The sequence below is a fragment of the Bubalus bubalis genome, chromosome 12 (assembly GCF_019923935.1).
Source record: "Bubalus bubalis isolate 160015118507 breed Murrah chromosome 12, NDDB_SH_1, whole genome shotgun sequence".
NCBI classification, from domain to species: domain Eukaryota; kingdom Metazoa; phylum Chordata; class Mammalia; order Artiodactyla; family Bovidae; genus Bubalus; species Bubalus bubalis.
The window spans coordinates 25954521-25961855 of NC_059168.1; the positions used below are offsets into that span (position 1 = coordinate 25954521).

The 7335-nt window shown below is 41.5% G+C and overlaps 1 non-coding gene across 1 annotated transcript; it reads right to left on the reverse strand.

Annotated features, from left to right (window-relative positions):
• Positions 1 to 401: 401 nt before the first annotated feature.
• Positions 402 to 474, reverse strand: TRNAS-GGA. The gene has a single exon. It is a non-coding gene; the product is annotated as a tRNA-Ser (tRNA).
• Positions 475 to 7335: the final 6861 nt, after the last annotated feature.

A 7335-nucleotide genomic window follows, 5' to 3' on the forward strand; every position in this document is an offset into this window, starting at 1 on the left:
TCTACCCTTTCTGATAAGACAAAATAAAAATGTCAGGGGGGGAAAATGTCAAAATTTGGCAATTGTAGAGTGGAAATTTCCTCCAACACTGTACTTTGAATTTTAAAGAGTTTTGGGCACCGGTTGTGCAGGAGTCAGATTTTCACAACTACACGTATCCTTCTTCAGTGCCCACGTCCATGAGTTTTGCACTCAGTCATCAGACGTTGACTGAGAACATGACTGTGTTAGGGCTCTCCAAAGAAAGAACCAATAGGGTGTGTATATATATGAAAGTGAAGTCGCTCAGTCGTGTCCAACTCTTTGCAACCCCATGGACTGTAGCCTACCAGGCTCCTCTGTCCATGGGATTCTCCAGGCAAGAGTACTGGAGTGGGTTGCCATTCCCTTCTCCAAGGGAGCTTCCTGACCCAGGGATTGAACCTGGGTCTCCTGCATTCCAGGCAGACGCTTTAACCTCTGAGCCACCAGGGAAGCCCTGTGTGTGTGTGTATATATATATATATATATATATATATATATACATATATATATACATATATATAGTTGTTTAGTTACTAAGTTGTGTCTGACTCTTTGTGACCCCACGGACTGTAGCCTGCCAGGCTTCTGTGTCCACAGGAATATACACATGTATATTCTTGCCTGGGAAATATATGAGTCAGCAACAACAACAACAAAGGAGACAATATTATAGGATTTGGCTCACAGGATTATGGAAGGCAAGAATTCCCCAAATCTGCCATCCACAAGCTAGAGGACCAGGGAAACTAGTGGGATAATTCAGTCTGAGTCTGAAGGCTTGAGAACCATGAGTGTTGATGTTCAAGGGCAGGAAAAGATGAATGTCCCAGCTCAGATAGAGAGCTACTTTGCCCTTCTTCCACATTTTTTGTTCTATTCAGGCCCTTAATGGAATGGATCATTGCCACCTACACTGATGAAATCAGTTTCTGTACTTAGTCTACCCATTCAAATGCTAATCTCATCTGGAAATACTCACAAACAGACCTAGAAATATCTAACCAGCTATCTGGGCATCCTTCAGCCCAGTCAAATTGACACATAAAATTAACCATCACAGTAGCTATTTCAAGAGCCACATAATTTAACATCTCCTCTAATGGTCTCTCTGATGTCTGCTCTCTCAAGTTTTGTGGACACTTCTCTGTCCAAAAAGTGCTTGATGAGAGATGGCCAGTATCTTGCAGCTCGACCTCACAGGAAGGGTGAGTAGACGAACTGAAATTTGTATAATTTCAGTAAAGTCACATTTACCATATGTTCAACATGGAGCTGGGTAGTGTGATGGCTACAGTGGGGAGGAAGAAGAGAGTAAACACTCACTTATTGAGAGCCTGTTGTGTGCTGAATAATTTATAATGCATATATAATTTCCTAATATATAGGTTAAACATTTGTCATCATGGTTGAAGAAGAAATGAGGCTTTAAAAGGTTAAGTACCTCAACTCAAGCTAGGGAATGAGAGAGTTAGAATCGAGATTGAGAATTGCCTGATACTAAAACACATGCCCATTTTATTGTACTATATTGGCATAGGCACAACTAAAGTTGAGGTTCCCATCTAAACGTGCTATGATCCAAGACGAAATACCAAATTTTTCAAATAACAAATTCTGAAGGAATTTGGAGAAGAGGAAAGTGAAAGTGAAAGTTGCTCGGTCATGTCTGATTCTTTGCAACCCCATGGACTGTAGCCTGCCAGGCTCTTCTGTCCATGGAATTCTCCAGGCCAGAATACTGGAGTGGGTAGCCATTCCCTTCTCCAGGGAAGCTTCACCACCCAGATCTCCTGCATTGCAGGTGTATTCTTTACTGTCTCAGCTACCAGCGAAGCCTGGAGAAGAGGAAGAAGTAGGTTATCAGATTATCAAAGAAGATCACATGGAGGAGGCAGTGTAGGAGCTGAACCTTGAAATCTGGGTAGAGTTTTTATGAGAAAGTAGGAAATTCAGAGGGGAATTACAGCCAGGGAATCAGAATGAACTGAGAACTAGAGGAGATTGATAGTCACATGTGAGGAGTGAAAAGGCAATTGCTCTCTGCTGCTGAGAGTGTATGCTGAAAGGAGATCAGGCTAGGCAAATATTGTGACCAGGTTGTAGAGTACTTTCAAAGCCAGGTAGAGTTTTAACTAGAGAGGTATGAGGGAGGGAGTGGATAGCCAATTTGCCTTCCAGAGGGGGGTCTTTTTTCATCAACCGAAACATGGTAGAACTTTCAGTGTATGTAAATACTACATTGAAATATAAGCCATAATTTTGTTCTTCAATATTGTAAAAATTAAAATTGCTCTTAAAATAGAAGATAAATACAACTATGACCATTTTGACATAGTGTACAGAAGGACCTTCAACTCATCACCATCAGTGTCTCAGAAATAGGAGAAACAGTTATGTCTACTTATGGCTCAGACGGTAAAGAATCTGCCTGCAATGCAGGAGACCTGGGTTCAGTCTTTGGGTTGGGAAGATCCCCTGGAAAAGGGAATGGCAACCCACTCCAGTATTCTTGCCTGGAGAATCCCGTAGACAGAGAAGCCTGGCACGCTACAGACCATGGGATTGCAAAGAGCCAGAGACAAGTGAGCGACTAAGCAAAGCGAAACACTGTTGTCAGCACCATGGACAGCGATGTTGTGGCCGCATCATCTCCAGGCAGAGGAATTTAGCCTTGGTGAAGTACATCTGTCGTACTAAACCAGTGAGTGGAATGCAGTCTTTCAGGAATGTCAAAGATGAATCTTTCTACCAAGCTTCTGTTTCTTTGGACTCCCACCTGGGAGAGGAGAGCCCCACGTGTGCTCTCTATAGAAACTTGATGTATAGATGTGTACAGATGTACAGAAAACTCAAAGCTTTCAGAAAATGGAAACTAATTCTTTTCACAAAGATTAAGGACCCTGGAATAAGAAAATGGGTAGTGGCACCTTTTATACTTCTGAACTCAGTTTTCCCTTATTACCAAGACATGGAACTCAGTTATCCTTCATATTCAGCTCCCTAAGACCAGTCAATCCTTTCTAGTCTGAGGCCCCCAGCTTGCCTCCTACTGAGGCCCAGAATAGAAAAGGACAAGAAAACTGTAGAAGCTGCATGGCCTCATTCTAAGAGTGTATTTTGAGGTTATTTCTAGTTTCTTAATTCTTACCTGCAAACTTCTCAATCAGACTTAGCTTGAGGTTAGACATCTGGAGCTGGACTCAGGATAGTATTCTTTGCTTAAGAGAGGAAAAAAAGGAAGGAAAGGTAAGTGTAAATGGATTTAGAATCTATAAAAAGCATCTGAATCACAACTGCTCTTTTTTAAAGGGGCAATTCTGTCACTGAGGGACATTATCAGTTTTGCTCTTACTGGAGATGCTAGACTCTGATGGGACTTCTTCCTGATCTAACAGATCTTCAATGCATAAAACAGTCTTATTGTTCCAAGTCTTTACCGTGACACCCATGGGGTCTTCTTCCATTCTTTTGCTCTGGGCTGACCTTATGCTAATACCTATCACCCACTGGACTTCTCTTGTCTAGTGCTTTGCCCACATCAGAACTTTAGGGCCTCCACACCATAGTTCTTACTGTCCCCTCTGCCTGCCATGCCCTAAACACTCCTCACCTTTGTCTCTTCTTGAAGATTTTGCCTATTGTTTAAGCCCTTACTATTCAGAGGCTTTTCCTAACCTCCCAACTAAATAAGGAGCCTTAAGGCCCCATGGTATCTAAAACGCATAGCTTTGCATGTTGGTGCTTCATGCATCTGGATTCTCTCTCTTCCACTAGATGGTAGATTCCTTGAGAGCAGGAACTGTGATTTATGTTGTATGTACCACAAGCCTTCCTGGTAGCTTAGTTGGTAAAGAATCCGCCTGCAATTCAGGAGACCCCGGTTCGATTCCTAGGTTGGGAAGATCCACCGGAGAAAGGAGAGGCTACCCACTCCAGTATTCTTGGGCTTCCCTGGTGGCTCAGCTGGTAAAGAATCTGCGTGCAGTGTGGGAGACCTGGGTTTGATCCCTGGGTTGGGAAGAGCCCCTGGAGAATGGAAAGGCTACCCACTCCCAGTATTCTGGCCTGGAGAATTCCATGGACTATACAGTCCATGGAGTTGCAAAGAGTTGGACACGACTGAGCAACTTTCACTTTCACCACAAGCCATCCATAGGTATATGTCAAGTTTAATTATTTGGAAAAATTCTGTCAGGCTACACTTGTGTACCAGTCCTTAAATTAGACCTTCAAAATAGACTCTGAAGGCTGAGAACCTCTTAGAAGAGAAGGAAAAACAGACAGGACTTAAGTAGATTGCCACCAGTCACCTCCCCTTGCCTCTCTTGAATTCCTTTGTAGCAAAGAGAAAACAGTGTTGGCTTCCTCATTTAATCATTACTGTGATTTTTGAGACTCTTAAAAATTAACTTTACTTAATGCTTTTCTAAAATGCCACTTGACAACAGTGTACAGGTATTTTACATAACTGCTGTATACCAGAGGTGTCTTCAATAGAATGTAGTGATCAAAATCCAGATCATAATAATTATATCCCGTCAGGGTTTCCATTATAAGCTCCTCTCCAGAAGGGTTTGTTACCCATTTGTTTAATTTGTATTAGGCTTCAGCCTGACATGCAAGTTCTCAGTCTGACTATAATGTAGGTAATCTTTTTTTTTTTTTGCCTCAAAATATACATTTTAATCAGTAGAGCAATTCTCTATGCAGAATACTGAGTTTCTTTGCTGGGGAAGCAGACTCAGTTATTTACACTTGACATTCCTATCAACACTGGGTATTCATATCATACCTGGAGCAACTCTGATGGTCAAGGCTGCAACACTGCTCAAGGTCCCCTGTTAGCCATCCTGTAGATTGGGTGTCAATCCTGAACACAGTGATCCAAGGGCTCTCAGGAACATGAGTCACTCGTGAGTGTTTATTACCCTGAATTTAACTGTTAAAGAGAGGGGGAACACAAGGCTTTCCTCAGCCAGGATGCCCAGCCTCCTGTTATCTGCTGACCTCGGCTAGCAGTGGATCCTCAGGAAAACTAAAGGCTCCCTGATCCCCTCCCCAGGAATCAGTCTTATTCTCTTTCCTCTGGGTTTTGCCTCAGCTGTTGGAGACCCAAATTTACTGTCCCTTCACCCCTCCTAATTCTGAGTAGGTTATACCTGCCAGGGTCAGGGGTTAAAGGAGAGAAGTACTTGCTCCTCACAGATCTATTCTGAATGGAGGACATTCCTGGTCTTCTTTCCCTCAAGTCCTATTCCTCTTGATATTCTCTTTGTTTTTAGACATATCTAGTGGATTTTTGCCTTCCTTATCTTTACATTGAATTTTCCTGGGGAACTTCTGTGAAAGTAAAACATAGATAAAGGCAGGGACTGGAAGAATAGAGGAAAGGTAAAACCGAAGGTGGTTTGTTTTGAGTCTCACAAGTTGGTTGTGGGAATTCCTCCTAGAAAACTTTCTATTTAGAAACTTCCTGCTTTGGGAATTCTACCAAAAGACTTGCTGTGTAGCTCAGGCCAATTACTTATTTGCTCTGTTTCCTTAGGCGTCAGGGGAGGGGGATTCATTATTTAATGCACTCAGCAAACATTTATTGAGCAAACAGGAAAAATACAAGCCCTATCCTTATGCTGCTCACAAGCTAACTGAAGTCATAAGCAGTGAAACAAGCACTGACAATATGAAAAAGGAAATATAGAGCCAGAGGGAAAAATACAAACACTCCGAACCTGGGGAAGGTTTAAAGTTGTTTTTCCAGAACGTTTTTGCTGAGGTCCGAGAATGAGTAAAGGTTACCTGGCAAGAGAAAAAGTGTGATCCAGGCTGAGATTCCAAAACAGAGGGCCTGGTCTGCAGTGGCACCCCTCATATGTTGGATACTCAGAGCAGATTCTTGTTAAATACTCCCTTCTGTATTCAACACAATTATTCAGTAATAACTGTAGATGAAACAAAGGAATAATAAAATTCATCACATGAACAAGAATTTTGTGACTCTGTATGGGGGCCAGATGTTAACTAGACTTTCTATAGTGACCATTTAGAAACATATACATGTATTAAGTCATGTTGTACACCTAAAATGAATGTTATATATTAATTATACCTCAGTAGACACACACACAGGTAAAATGGTCAGTGAAAAGTGTACAAACTGAAAGCCTTATATTGAATTATCATGTGTATAATCATGCCTGTAAAACTTTAAATGAAACAAAAATATATTATTATACAAAAAAGAAAAATGTAATAAAATAGCACTTAAAATTTGACAAGTATTTTTCTTGAAAAAGAGGAAAAACTTATACCTGCTTATTGGTCTGTAGCTGAATTAGTGCTAATATTATAGTTTCTGGTTTTGAAATATAACTTCTGTGTCTTTGTCAATGAGTATATCAAGTGGCTCTTCTTTGCACATTACCACTCAATAGTCAGTATAGCCAGATTTGTCAGCATTTCTTCACTTGTAGACGATCAGAAAAAATTTTTTTTCAATAATCTTATCTATTAATTTTTGGCTGTGCTGGGTGTTCGTTGCTGCACAGGCTGTTCTCTAGGTGTGGAGAGCAGAGGCTCCTCTCTAATTATGCTGCCAGGCTTCTCACTGCAGTGGCTTCTCTTGTTGCAGAGCACGGGCTCTAGGTGCCTGGGCTTCAGGCACATGGGCTAAGTTGCTCCAGCCTTTGGGATCTTCCTGGACCAGGGACTGAACCTGTGTCCCCTGCATTGGCAGGCAGATTCTTAACCACTGGATCACCAAGAAATGCCTACAAACTTGTTCTTGAGACAAATGTGCATGCACAAGTTGAATTCAAATGCATGGGACACAACCGTGTAATTGAGCATTCCAAATTAAGTTTCATGAATAATAAAATCCTCATCAAAAGAAAAGTAATAAAAATGGCTTAATATGAAGGTAGCAGGTTTTATTAAAATTCAACAGATACCACAGCAATTATTTAGAAGTTAGACCTACCGAAGAGGCTTTGTATTTTATCAATGCCTTTCAGCCAAACACGACCAGCGACATGCCTGTATTGTAGGTGAAGAAGTTGGGTTTATCATTGTAGTGAAGATGTCTCAATAAGAGGGTGTTGAAAAGAACCTATTTGAGGGAATTCCCTGGTGGTCCTGTGGTTAGGATTCAGGACTTTTACTGCTGAAACCCACATTCCATCCCCGGTTGGGGAACTAAAATCCCTCAAGACACATGGCACAGCAAATGAAAACAAAAAACCTTATTTGGTTTGGATTTAAGCTGTGGTTGGGTAATTTGGGGGAGGGTCTAAGGAAGCAGGGGCTCACTCTGGA